General features: G+C 49.6%; 1 protein-coding gene across 2 annotated transcripts in view; it reads left to right on the forward strand.

Moving 5' to 3' along the window:
• Window positions 1-1,604: 1,604 nt before the first annotated feature.
• Slc6a17 (solute carrier family 6 member 17) overlaps window positions 1,605-13,315 on the forward strand; it is a 40,075-nt gene continuing 28,364 nt past the window's right edge. Inside the window, exon 1 of one of the 2 annotated variants that reach the window (XM_051177758.1) lies at window positions 1,605-1,754. The gene's annotated coding sequence lies outside the window, so the exon portion shown is untranslated. Of the gene's footprint in view, window positions 1,755-1,954; window positions 2,105-13,315 lie in introns of those variants that run through there. The other variant, XM_051177760.1, reaches the window with a different exon arrangement.

A 13,315-nucleotide genomic window follows, 5' to 3' on the forward strand; every position in this document is an offset into this window, starting at 1 on the left:
TCACACCTGTTTCTTCTCCTTCCATGCACCCCACCCTGCTGACTTCCTGGATAAGGGCACGGAGGTGTGAGTTCCGTCAGGGAAGCAATCATGACTGGTCTTGTCTGTTACAGTGCCCAGCAAACAGTTTCGTTGATAAAAGAATCATCTATGGGAGAGAACATCCTCGATGGGCATCTACATCTCTAGAAGCCTCACGGGCAGAGGCGCTGATGGCTTCCTGTTCAGTCTGGTCCAGCAGATCTTTGCAGAGTAAACTGCCTCAGAAACAGGAGATAGAAGAGGGTAGTTTGGTTTGCAGTCTGTTATGATAACAGTTCTGTCGATGCACATCACCAGCAGGGTTTCTAGTAGCCCATTATAACACATTAGGCTTCCCTAAACTTGAGGCTCCTCCTGTCGGACTTGATTAAGAGGAACCGATCTGAATATGGAGCATGTCCTAATTGCTGTGTCACAAGTACTACAAGTCCATTGTCTCTGGCCCTGGAATTTCGTGTCTTCTGTCGGCATCCATAAAACCGTGGCAGGATAACGGGTTAGACTTTAAGTACAGAATGTTTCTTCTCAAGTTCTCACCTCTGGTCTTTATCAACTTTCACTGGGATAACTAAGGAAAATCTCACCTCCTCCATCCCTGTCAAACAGCCACCTACCTGCCTGTGATATGCTAAAGGTCCCCTAGAGCAGAGACAATCATTTCAGACTCCCCAAACAGTGCTTCCAACCAGCCAAGGCCTGCCACCATGTCTAATATCACCTCGTCACTCTCCAGCCCTGTTCCAGCTCAGGCTTGTCTGCACACATTTGGCCCAGGCACACTGTCCCCTCCACAATGGCTGCCCTTCCCACTTTTGTCTATACATCCTTCAACAATTTTTTGGTACCCAGTCACAATTTCCCTCTCTCTCACTGCCGCACTTCACTCATTTGTCAGGGTTCTGAGAAACCGTGTGTGCAATTGTTGGCCTCCTAGGGAGGTAGGACGGAAGAGTGGTGGAGGGAAAGGGCAGCCCAAAGGTAGGAATAGAGGCAACATCCACCTAGGGATGGGAAGAATAGCCGAGTAGGATTAGAATCCCGAAAAAAAAAAGGTCATAAGGAGGTGAGTCTGTAAAGACAGGTGAGACCCTGGCTCCGGAGGCCTTGGGCCATAGGGGCCCATTTTCTCGAGGGCAGATGCTTCAATGAGAGCACTCAGGCATCAAGAGGCTGCTCCTGGCAACCCTTCTGCTCCCTGCCCACCCCTCTGCCTGTGTCGGCCATCAGAGCCTCGTTCGCAGCCCTGGAGCCTCGCATTGACGCGGGCCCGCGCGTGAGTCAAGCCTGCGTCACGGCGCCCCGCCGCCAGGGTGGCCTTTCGGAAAGCGAGGGAACAGTGCACGCCGCGCTCCGCCCAGCTCCGTTCCGCTCCGCAGAGCCAGTGCGGACAGGGCGCGGGGAGGGTGGCAGTCGGCTGGGGCCTTCGCAGCCACGCGCTCCCTCCGCTGCGGGACCTGGGCTCCGGGGTGACTCCCCAGAGCCCCGAGCCGGCGAAGGGCGGGAGCAGGGTTGGGACTGACGGCGAGGGAGGGAACGAGGAGCCTGCTGAGCAGCGTGCGCCGGCGCGCGCAGCTCCGGGTCCCCCAGCCCGGACCCGGGCCTGTGACTCCAGTTGCCCTCGGGAAGGACGGTGCACCCGCGACCCGTTGGGGACTACGGCCACTCGGCGGTAGTCCAGGGGCCGAGTCCACGCGACGGCCCACGCGGGACAGGTGAGTCGCCGTCTGCTCCCCGTCTGGCGTACCGGAGCCAGCCACAGCAACTTTGGCAGCTACGGCCCCGCCCCAGCCTAGAAGGCCGGAGGGCCCTGGTGCGTGGCGGCGCTCCTTCTGGTCCTCCCGACCCTGCGCTGGCGCGGGGGCTCCTCCCGGCGCTCTAGCCGCGGTTGCCTGGCGACAGAGCCCCGGGGCGGTGATGATCTGGCGCGTCAAGGGTGCTCGGCAGCTCCTGCACAGGTTGGACTTGGGCTTCAGCTTCTGGAGCTCAGGATGCCCCAGAACTCCGGAGGTAACAGGACAGCTCCAGAGGCGAGCGCCAGCGGAGGACCAGGGAGGCCAGCTCGGTGGGTCCCTGTCCCTGGAGCGCGCCCAGGGTGCAGCTGCGCCGAGAGGCTTGGGCGCAGCTGGGGACCCTAGCCCCAGCCACTCGGTCTCGGCCCGTGACCTTGACGGTAACATTGGCTAAAAAGGCAGAACGTTCGCGCCCGAGATGAATATTTAATCCACAGTACTGGAGCTGCTCGTCAGTGAATTTGGAGTTAGAGTGGAAGAGCCTCTTCCTCCCTCGAGGGAAGCGCATCTGGGGAGAGAAAGGCAAAGATAGGGGGCATGCACTGGGGGCCACAGTCTAGAGGGGCCCGTTGTCTGGAGAGAGGCTTCTGCCACATTTATACCTGTGCAGACGGTGCTCTGAAGGGATGTTCGCAGTATGCCAAGGCTGCTCCCCCAGGGGCGCGGCCGCATTGGAAGGAAGCCCAATGCTTCAGTTCTCTTAAAGCCGAACACTGCTCTGTCAGGGGTTCAAGTTCAGAAGTTTTGAGGCTACTCCGACCCAGTTGCTGTCAAGTGGGCTCTGTTTTTTGAAAACTTTCCTCCCTCCCTCTCCGTACCCTCCCTCCCTCCTTTTTCTCCCTCTCTTCCTCCTCCTTCCCCTCTCTCCCTTTCTCCCATCCTTCCTTTCCCCCTTTTAAGAAATAGTTTACTAGGCCGTATGAATTAGGAAATGCCTAAGTAGAGCTACATGGAAAGGCAATTTATCTGTGAACAAGAGGAAAGTTTGGTTGGGTTGGAGCAATGGGGATGAAGAGGAAAGATTGCTATTGCCCTTGTTCACAAAAACTTCCAGGGACTGAGAAAATCCTGGAATGGCTCTATAGTATCTGTCAAGCTTTGGTGGGTTTCAGACTGTGTGGAGAGTAATCTTGTGCCTTTCGAGGTTCTCAATTGTATCAAGGTGGATCCATCTCCTGGGAGAGGAGGATTTTCAGGTCACACCTGGTTGCCCTTGGCTGTGGACAAGGCCATCAGAAGATGTGGCTCCTGTGATGAATTTTTCTCCAATGGGGCAGCTGTGGTTAAGTAGGTGGTTGAATTGAATAGAGGATTTCTACGGCTTAGCCTGTAGTGACTCAGTGCAGGAGGTGAATCGTGCCCAACAGCTCTGATTGGAGTTTGCTTAGCCTGAGTCACACAGTCGTGTGTCAGCTGTTCGTGAGTTCAGTGCAGTTCTTTAGCAGGACTCGGAGCTGGAATTGCCCGGGCTCCAAGTGGCTTAGGGGTGGGAGACTTCTCAGAGTAGATCTCAGTGTACCTGCGGTTAACCAGGGCCTGTTGAACTCTGTCCCCATGGGGATGGCCAGCAGGTCAGGCTGTAGAGGGGCACTGTGCTTGTTGCCAAGCTTTGCCCTACTGCTCCTATAGTGATCTTGGGCAAGTCACTCCATCATGGAACATCTGGTTCCAAAGTTGTTAAGGAGGATGCCATTGGTACCATTTTATAGTTTTACTTTGTGACCAGTGCTAGACACAGCAAGTGCTGCCAGATATTAGATTCCCACCTCTTCTGCTGTGGATCTCAACCAGAGATGATTTTCCCCTCTCCTTGCTGTGTTCCTGAACGTGTGTGTGTGTGTGTGTGTGTGTGTGTGTGTGTGTGTGTACCTGTGTGTGGGCATAGGAAGGTGGTCAGATCCTGTATGATTGAACTGACAACTTGACTCCAAATGGACCTAATCCCAACTTTCAAGTCTCCCCTGGATGGGGTGGATGGGGAAGCTGGAACAAGAACTAGGCTAGTGTGAGGTAGTATGACCTCTTACAATGGCTTCTGGATGACTCCAACAGAGAGACCTTGATTCACTGGTATTGTTTATGACTGTGGTCTGTCCCCAAGCTGGTGCACCTGCTGAGTAGATTTCAGGTGTTCTTTCTCCTTGAATTGGCCTTGCCATCTCCCGATTCACCTGTCCTATCTATAATGGACTTGGAAGCTTCAAAAGAAATGCTTGCTCCGTAGAGCTGATGTTGGCTTTTCCTAGAGAGGAGAGAGAAGAATTCGTCTCCTATGTTTTTGAGAGATTCTAGAATTCTTGTCCTTCCCCTTTGTAAAGTGTCTTGATCTAGGGCTGATACAAGGTGCATTCACTTCAAGAATCAAGAACATAAGATTTCCTCAAGGTAGCATGCAAAGGTCCAAGCTGGCTACTGGAACACACACACACATACACACACACTTACAGTATATGTTCACTCTGAAGTCAATGCCTTCCCTATTTTGTCTGGAAAAATTCCATGACCAATGGAAATAGAGCTGAGAGGATTCCAGAGCGGCAGCCTCCTGCCTGGTGCTCTCTCTCCTCTCAGGTTCTCCTGTCCAGTTCTGCTGCAGTAGGACGATTCATCATTAATCCCTCTAAAACCGCTACGATAAGCAGCAGAAGAGTTATAAAAAGAAGGTAGATTGAACACCCTCCCCCCAGACAGAGTCTAACTTATCACTGGCTACCAGTCTATGCTGCAAGAAATTTTGACAGCCAAACATCTGGGTATCAGAGTGGGGAAACAAAACAAAACCACCCTTACATCTCAGACCCTGTGCCAGCCTCCCCTGAGCAGCATCCTAGGCTGCTAGAGGTCAGAAGCACAACCCTGAATTGCTGGTGCACTATCCCAGACACAAGTGGAGCAGTGCTCTGAGGGAAATGCCTCCTGCACTGCAGTCCATCCCCTCCTTCCCCTCCCTCCCCACCCCACCATTGTGTCTCAGGTAGTTCAGGCTGGCCTCCTATTCACCCTGTAGCTGAGAATGACCTTGAACTCCTGACCCTCCCACCTCCCAAGTGCCAGGACTACAAGTGTGCAGTAGCACACACATGCTTTTTAGGGAAAGTTCTGGACTACAGCACTTCATGCTGTGACTGGCACACATACACAATGCCCAGTTGTTGTGGTATTTAAGGCCTCTGTGCTGTGCTAAGTACTCTCTTTACAGGCCATCTTCTCCTATCATCCTCCTGGTCCCAGGAGATGAATATTGCTATCTGTAGTTTATACATGTGGACTTTGAGGGTCAGAGAGGTTAACTAATAATTTGCCCAAGGTCACTCGGATTAGTGAGTGGCAGCCTGAGACATGGTACTTGCTTCTGTTAGACTTAAATTCTGTGTTCTTGACCACTTTGTGATGTGTTTCTAATAACAATTTCTTAATAAATATGGCCGACAGCATAGGCATTTATCAAAATGAAGGTTTATTAAAATCTGTGGGCTCTGCTTGCTCTTCAACTAGTGCACTGGGAAGGAAGAACCAGATCTCTACTAGTAGGAAACTGGTAGAAAATGGCCAGACCCATACTGCCAAGGTTTAAGGAATATGACATTTGGTTGTAGGTGAATCAGAGTCCAGAAAAAGACCCTGAGCTCTATCTTGGTACTATCTGTTCTGGTCCTGTCTTTCTCATCCTGACTCAACAGCTCCAGATTTCACCCCTTTAAAGTTTGCCCCCTCAGGGCTGGTACCTGGATCTGGGAGAGATGAGACAGAGCAGGTCAGATGCTGCCCCAAGAATCTCTGCATCCGCAGAATCAAGGACAGCCAGGAGCTGATGAGAGCTCTGGTGTGTCAGGTTTCCCTGCTGGACAATATGTGCCAGGGATTTGCAGTCTCTGATGAGGCCCAGACCCCAGAGCCAAACTGCTGGCAAAGCAGTTGCTGTAGCTGCTGTCAGGGGCTGGTGAGGGGGTGCAGCTTGCTCCCTCATCCCATCCCGTGGAGTCTCTCCTCTTCTCACAACTCTACCACTTGTGTCCTTGGCTGTTCTGGGAAAATTGGCATCTGGTTCCTCTTGTCTGTCTGCCTCTTCTCTCTCTGAAAAGTTGCCATTCCCAGAGGAAGAGGCCCATATTGTCCTAGCCTGCCTCCCACCCCCAAACCACAAGAGACCTTGAAAGGGAAGTTCCTGTGAGTAAGGATAGATAACTGAAATGTAAGTACTAATGGTCTCCTGCCCCAGCAGACAGAAGCTACCCAAAAACCTTTGCTTCAGATGCAGCCATTTTGTGGAGAGGTAATCTGCTGATAATCATTCTTTCTCTCCCTCTTTTCATGAATATTTTTTAATATTAAGGCATTCATCAGTGTGCAAATTCACTTATTTAAAAACACACAATTAGGTATCGCTGTGCACACAAAATTAATATCTGAGAACATAGGCTCAGAGGCAGTATGAATTATTACTGAGTCACTCAAGTATTCTCATCTCAGAACCAGGTATGTTCTGTTAGAGAATGGTTCTGGGTTCATTGAACCTTAGGCTGCCTCAGTCTACGACTTGGGGTTGAGGTGTAAAGACCTGCTTCTTCTGAAGTTATTGTGGGATGGGAGTGAGGCATAGTAGGGGCCAGAGGAACCCCAGATCTAGCAGTTCATCTGAAGACAGAACTCCATCATTTATACTTACTAGTTTAACTACAATTTCTAATGCTCTACTAATTTGCCACCTATTCTCTAGTTCGCAAATAGAATTCATTGGTCCATATTCCCCAAACTCTGTCGATTATATTTTTCTGGGTATAAGATTCCCAGACCCCTGCCAGGAACTGTAAGCAGAGTAGAAGAGCTGCTCACAAAAGATGTGAATGTCACCCAGTAGGATGGTCCCAGCAGGTGCTGCCAGATGAGAAGTCAGTGAGGATTTAGACTATCTCTTCTTGTGGCATCTAAGGGAAGGACAGGTCCTGTCTTTCCACTGAGCCGCTAGGCTGGTTTCCAGAATGTCTGGTGGGCGCTGTCCAAGGTCCTGCCATACCCAGAAGCCAACTGCCTGCTAGTAATTTGGGACTTACTTAAAGCAGCTAGGAAGAATCTGCTTGACCAGGGTCCCAAGAATAGTATGCTATTAGTGTTGGAAAAGAGCTCAAGGGAGTAAGGAAGCTCTTGACCTCAGGGAGAGGCTATGGTCCATGAAGTTGTTCAACTTGGTCTATGGAGGAGGATTTAGGTGCACCATTCTGCAATGTAGCAGGACACACTACAGACCTTCCCAGTTGGTGCCAGAGGGTGCATGTGATACAGAAAGCACAATGCCCATATCTCTCGGAATAGCTTGGGGGTGGCCCAGGGTTGTGAAGCCTCCTTCATTTACCATAATGTTCCAGACCAGCATTAATATTTTTGTTTACCATTATTTCTAAACAGTTGCAAGATACCAACACATGAGAAAGACTCTTCACTACAGAGCTTGGTAGATCACAATTTAAAACTGAGCTCTTTCACTTGACGGCTGGGTAACCTTGTACATGATGGTTAGAGTTTCTTTGCCTCAGAACCTTCATCTATCAAACAATGATTGCACTTTTCTTCAGTCATTGTGAGCCTAGTAGGTCTTTGTTGTGACTTGTCCCCAGTAAGGAATACTTTCTTGTCCAGCTGTTCACTAAGCGGGGAAGAGAACTGGTAAAGAAATCCAACCCTTCTTGTTCTCAGGAAGGAGACGCCATGTGGGGACTGTAATTAAGGGTTTCTGATTACTATTCCTTCAAGTGCTCTTCAGAACTCTGCTGGCTAACTCAGGTAATTGGACACTCCGATCCGTCTGTGTATCTTTGAAACAAGAGAAAATAATGAGTTTAAGAAAATCCAGGTCAGAAGATTTGGGCAGATGCTAGGAGACCCATCTGCCACCATCCTGAGTCCCCATGGGTAGGCAAAGAAGAGAGTAAGGCCTTCAGCCAGTCACTTGTGTTTTCCTATATAATTTTAACCTTTTTCTTTCTTAAAATTGGTGTACACATTGAACTTCTGTCTGGGGCCTGGAATGTCCTTCACCAACCTGGCTCCCTGTTTTCCTCTCTTCAAAACTTGTACCTCCTGCAGCAGCCTGATCCAAGTCACCTCCATCTTTCATCTGTCCCCCCACCCCCACACCCACCCCCAGTTTCTCCAGTTGTTGAATTACAGCTATTGATCCCTTTGAAAACAATTGTGGCAGATTCTATCTGAGCTCACAAGTCTCTGAGACCTTTCTGGCAGCCTCAGAGAAGACCAGACTGTTTGCCCTGACTGTAGGCCCTGCCTGCTCTGGACATTCCACATCTTCCTGCTTCTCCTAACTTCCCTTACTCAGGGTGCTTTGGTCATAACCCTTTCTGTTGCTTATAGTCACCGAGCAGCATGGTCCTATCTCAGAGCCTTTGTGCTTTCTGGCTCCTCTCTCTTGAATGCATTCCCAGGATATCGGAATGGCTCATTCTGTCTCTGTTTAGGCCTTTGTGTTATCTTATCTGAGTGTGCTGTTTTAATGCCTCTATCTCATAGCATCCCTGCTGCAACTCCATCTCCTCATACTTTGTATTATATATTATGTATTTATTTGCCTCCCAGCATGAGAATATAAGTCTCACAGGGCAGGAACATAATTTCCTCTGTTCTTTTCTGCCCCAGAACAGGGCCTGGCGCATAGTGTATACTGTGTATTTATTGAAAGAAATAAAGGAAATGAAGGAAACAAAAAAATTAAGAATGCATTTTCAGCAGTGCCTCTAATTTACAGGAATCTGAACTCCATTCTTCCAGCCCAAGAGGGCAGTGGGAAGTGATTTCAGTAGTGAGCCCTTGCATGTCTCCACCAGCTCATGTCAGTAGGCCCCTGTGTACCTGTTCCACATTTATTTCAGTGCATCATAGGACCACAGGTGGATGTTCCTGTGGGTTGAGCCAAATTTCTGCATTTTCTGAACTAAAGGAGGCAGCCAGTGTTGGATTCTGGAGGGTGGGGAGGCTCTATTGACCACAATCCTTATGTTTTTATATGCATACATTAGGAGTTTTCATCCCCATCTTTTCAGGTCCAGAATCTGGAATCAAAAGAGGCTACGTGCTTTCCCAGAGGTTCACTGCTGGTAGATGGCAGAGCAGGACACATGACCAGGTTTACCTGCCTCTAAACCCTCTTACGATTGCAGCAGGTTGGGAGTCAGGCCCTGGAGTCAGCCCACAGCAGTGCAGATCCATTGGCCTCCACTTCTTGATCATGCACTAGTTACCTTATTCCATCACTTTCAAAATGCATGTTTATATTCACGAATACATCTTAAAAGCAGGCCAGAATGTGTAATCAGTGTCCATTTCAAAATGGCAACTGGTCTGTGGCAGGGGCGACCTACTTCCACTGGCCCAAGATCTCAGGGTCTTGAGCTCAGGGAACATAGGCAATTCCTCGTAGCTTACAGGTCTTCCTTGGTAAAATGTGAACACCAGTGGCATTCCCTGTTATAACTATGGAGGGATCAAAGGAGACAATGGACGAGTGGCATTAGCACTGTGGCTTCCACAGAGGTGGGACGGAGCAGTGTGACCTGATTGCTGCAGCTGTCACTGTTATTGCCACACCCTGCTATATCTTCAGAAGTCCCCAGAAAACAGCTCCGTGTGTAACGCATGCGGTCAGAGTGAACTTCCATGGAGACACCGTGCCTCCCATCTTACATCCCGAGCGTGTATTTCCCCTCCATATGAAATGGTGAAGAGGAATCAAACGATCTTGTTTGCACTGACCACGCCCACATCCTCTAGTGCCAGTTCCTCCCCCTCTGGGCCATCTGCCTCTTTTCCCTCTTGACTAAGAAAACAAAATATTAGCCACATAGAACATATTCAGCAAGTGTGACAGGAAGGTGGGGAGCATTGCAGAAGTTACCATTGACTCCTTGGCCTCATTTGTTGTTGGGAACCATCCCCCCTTGGCCCCCTGGCACACTCTGTGGCACATGGTGCCCATCCACACTTCTGAGATGAGGGTGAATCCCACTTGTGAGATGGTGAAAGTGGAGCACAAATACTGGCTCCTTTGAAAGGGGAAAAAGCCAATGGCTCACACTCGGGCTTCTTGGTATACGTTAGTTCTTAAGCTACCACCTGAAGACATCCTTGGGGCGTGACATCAGGATATTGCACCAGAAAATGGAAATATATTTAAGCTAGCAAACTAAACTCAGACTGGAAAAAAATTCAAGGGCATTAAAGATGCCAGCTCAATTTTTTTCATATTGAATTTAAAGTTGTCCTCAGACCTATACATGAGCACGCACACGCACGCGCGCACACACACACACACACACCATAAATAGGATGGTCAAGACACATGATTAAGAAGCCTACCAAAGGTTCATAAGCAAGCAAAGGACCTGAAGCCAAGCAGAGTGTTGTGGTCAGGGCAGAGATGAACGCTCCTGCAAGACTTTGTGACAGTTGGGTGGAGTGAAAGAGGGAGGAATTCAAAATGCAGCTGAGGTCCCTGCAGGTGTGTCCTGGGAGAGGAAGTCCAAGGAAAGCTGCCTCAAAACCATGCGGGGCCTGCCAGCTTACCTTCGGTGATTGTCAGACATTTGGAGAAAATAATTAAAAATAATTTGTTGGACAGTTTGTGTCTGATAGCAGCCCAACCTGTTTCCAGCTGTGTGGAAGCCCAGAGGCACTGGGGCAATTAGAAAAACTGCTGGGGTCACAACTGAAAGCCACTAAGATTCTCTGAGGGAGAGGGATCTAAACGCATTGTTTCTACCCCTAGGTATTCTTGAACTGCACCCTGGCCTTGAGGCCTAAATGCTAGAGTTCTCACTCCCTGCTTAGTGTCAGCCTCAGTGTAAAGGTTTTTCTTCAGAAGGACTGGGTTACAGGATGCTTTCCAGGGCCACACACGTTAGGGAGCAGAATTGTGCACACCCCAGACTGGGAAATGTGTGCCCTGCAGTGTGAATAGTTGGGCTGACTGCATGCTTTTCCAAGGATGGCATCTTGTTCACCCACCTTCTCTGGAGAGCTCCTGCCTTAAATGACTTGATGCAATCTTCCTGAACAAGAGATACCCTAGGTCCAGAGGAGCTAATTAGCATTCCAGGAGAGCCTTTCCTCTGTATTCCGTGGCTTTGGGGTAGGGGGTTCTGGGTGTGGCCCTGCTCACAGGGTGAGAACAACTATGCCCTCCCTAGGAGTGATTACCAAGGCTTGAACCTTTGTTGTGGAGCCATTAGAGTCCTGGCAGGAGATATTTTTGCCTGTCTGCCTCCTTGTCTCTCTGTATTTTTTTTTCTCTCTCCTCTAAAGAAGATTCACAGTCCACTGCTCAGTCCTGCTCTTCTCACATGAGCTATTCTGAGCTCCGAGCCACACGGGTTGCTAAGTGACAAGCTGGCACTGAAGGCTTGTTCTGCACTTGAGCCCCTCTCTGTTGTGCTTTAAGTAATTGAGGCGTCGTTTCAGAGTACCATGTGACTCCATCGTCTGATGTGCTGCTTGTGAAAGGCTTTACAACCTACCCCGACTACTACAGGGGGATAACTAGAATATGGTTAGGCTGGTTGTCAACACCCCCTCACTACACTCCAGCAGGACCTCAGCTGATGGGAAGCAGTAGGACAGACAGACCGCAGAGCCTGATACAAAGCTTGGGCGACCATGCTTTGTTCATACCCACATGCAGGAGGGACACTCTCTGGATGCATGCTGGGAGGCTGCACAGACTGCCCATTTACACTCAGGGAAACTGAGGTCCTGTAGAGTTAGGGTGGTGGCTACATATCTGGCTCATGGCTGGGCCTTTTTAGGATCCTAGTGTCCTGGTGTTTGCTTCAGGCTGCAGCTGTTGGAGACTGGGTCCTTCCTTCATGCCTACCTCTGTGCTGGGCACTTCCTTCCAGCCAGCCATTTGCTACATCTGCCAGCAGCTTTCTGGGAGAGGGAATCTGTCATTAAATAAAGCCATTTTCATCATGAGACCAGTCCTTGGGTAACTAATGGGTTTTTTTCCAGGACCACACAGCTGTCGTGCAGCCAAGTCCTCCAGTGTCAATATCTCATCAAGAATACCCATCCAAGTCCGGTGGTGGTGGCACACACCTTTAATCCCAGCACTGGGAAGGCAGAGGCAGGGAAATCTCTGTGGGTTTAAGGCCAGCCTAGTCTACAAAGCTACACAGAGAAACCCTGTCTCGAAAAAAAAAAATGCCCATCCAAGTCTTTGCCCCCCATGCTTTTCCTGATCTCCCCACTCACCCTGGTCATTTGGACCACATTGCTGTTTTTGAATTACACTACTATTTTATCATAAATGGGGGGATGCATGTGTGTGCACACGAGTTCATGTGTGGTGTGTGTGTTTGTGGGTATATGACTCTTATCTCTGCCAGTGCTCTCCCCCTGCCATTTAGGGCTCTGCTCCAGCGCCACCATAATGCCCTTCCTGGTTTCCCCCTCCCCAGTGTGAAGGCAGGTGGCTCCATTCTGCGTATGCTGTTTTTCTCTTTGCCACACATACCACTTCTGGCCGTTACATTTGCTATTTATTTCTTTAGTCTCTGGCCCTCTGAAAGAAATGTGAACTACACAAGAAGGTCTGTTTTGCTCACTGCAGTATCACTTTCCCCAGAACAGATCCTGGTGTGCCTGCCTCCTTCCTGCAACCCCTCCCCCCCAGATCAACAGTGTTGATCCTGACTAGGTTAGTGGGATACCCTGTTAGGGTATCAGGAGGACCTGAGTAGTCTGAGCAATTTACTTCCTCTCTCTGAGCCTTAGTTTTAATGCACGCACGCACACACACACACTCATATGTACACACATGTACATCTATAATGTATATATGTCTAATGTCTTATAATTCTTTCAGAATATGGTTCTGCCATCACTGGAAAATAACCACTGGATTTAGAACTTCCTGACTGTGGCTACAGCCCAGCACTGCAACTTTCAGGCTCACATCATAAGCTTGCATCCTGCAGACTTAGTGGGATAGGGTTTCCAGGGTCCCCATTCCATAGAGTGAGGACACTGAGTCCTCAGGAGGAGGAGAAGGCCGTACAGCACTGAGTGTGTTCCTGTGGCTGCTGGTCATGCAGCTGTGGCTGCCCTCTGAGGGCCACCTTTGTCCTTGAGTGTGCCTGGATCAAAGTGGTGCTACTTTTTTCTTTTTCACAGTAGTGACTGGAGCTGCTACTAATCAGGTATTTTGGGGGGGAAACATGTTCTCTAGTTGGTTAGCATCAAGATGAATTCTGCAGCTGGTGGGAATCTCTCCTGACTTTCTCCACTTTAGGCCTAATGATCAGCAGGTCAGACCTAATGCATTGCAGAATATTTTGTGGAATCCTATGTAGGGAAGGTAGCTGGAGGAAATTCTAAGCCAAGGTATTCCAGATTGCAATCTCTAGACCCCCCCCCCTACACACACCCAATATCCCTTAGCTCTAACCTGCAGTAAAAGCTTTCAAGGTTAGCTGCAG

The sequence above is a fragment of the Phodopus roborovskii genome, unplaced genomic scaffold (assembly GCF_943737965.1).
Source record: "Phodopus roborovskii unplaced genomic scaffold, PHOROB, whole genome shotgun sequence".
In the NCBI taxonomy this organism is placed as follows: Eukaryota; Metazoa; Chordata; class Mammalia; order Rodentia; family Cricetidae; genus Phodopus; species Phodopus roborovskii.